Below are 1248 nucleotides of genomic sequence, written 5' to 3'. Positions count from 1 at the left end.
AGATTTCGCAGGCAAAAAAAAAAAAAGGGTTGGGGGGGGGTTGGGGGAAGAGGCTAAAGGAGTTCATTTCCAGCATTGCAAGAAATGTTCAAGGGACTGTTGTAATAACAAGAAATAGAGAGAACAATGTAGGGATAAAGAAAAAACGGCAATAAATAAGTACGTATGGATAATAAACTTAATAAACTTAAATGTAAATGTATTAAATGCTCCAATCAGAAGACATAAGTTAGTTTAATGGATAAGAAAACATGACCCATATATAGGATGTGTACAAGAAACCCGCCTCAGAATAAAAGATTAAAACAGACAGAAAGTGAAGAAATGGAAAAAAAAATATTCCATGAAAATGGAAATGAAAAGGATGGATTTCATTGGTATTTACAGAACATTTAATCCCACAGCAGCAGAATGCACATTCTTCTCAAGTGCCCATGGATCATTCTCAAAGATAGCTCTCAAAGATGTTAGGTCATAAAATAAGTCTTTATAAATTTAAGAAAATTGGAATCATATCAAGCATCTTCCTGGATCACGTGGCACGAAACCAGAAATCAACTACAATTTTTAAAAACTCAAAAACATTCAAACACAGGGAGACTACACAGTTTGTTATTAAAACATGAATAGACTACCAATGAGATCAAGGAAGAAATAAAAAAATGTCCTTGAAACTAATGGAAATGAACACCCAACAACCCAAAATCTATGCAACACAACTAAAGCAGTGCTGAGAGGTAAGTTCATGTCATTACAGACCTAACCAAAAAAAAGAAAAAGGTCTCTAATAAACTAAGACTACAGCTAAAAGGATTAAAAAGGGAACAACAACAAAAGCCCAGAGTGAGTAAAAGGAAGGAAATAATAATGATCAGAGTAGAAATAAATGACACAGAAACTAAAAGTGCAAAAGATCAATGAAACCTAGAGGTGGTTGTTTGCAAACATAAATAAGATTCTGAACCTTTAGCATGACTTATTAAGACACAAAGAAAAAGGACCCAAATAAATAAAAGCAGAAATGAAAGAGGTGAAGTAACAAATGACATCACAGAAATGTAAAGGATTGTAAGAAAATACTTTGAAGATTTATATGACAACAAACTGGATAACTTGGGCAAAATGGACAAATTCCTAGAAATATATAATCTGCCAAGACTCAGTCAGGAAGAATCAGAAAACTTGAATAGGCCAATAACAGGGGTGAAATTGAAGCAGTAATCAGAATACTCCCAGTTAACAAAAGCC

Source organism: Myotis davidii, unplaced genomic scaffold (genome assembly GCF_000327345.1).
Source record: "Myotis davidii unplaced genomic scaffold, ASM32734v1 scaffold4043, whole genome shotgun sequence".
Classification (NCBI taxonomy): domain Eukaryota; kingdom Metazoa; phylum Chordata; class Mammalia; order Chiroptera; family Vespertilionidae; genus Myotis; species Myotis davidii.
This window is presented reverse-complemented; position numbering follows the sequence as displayed.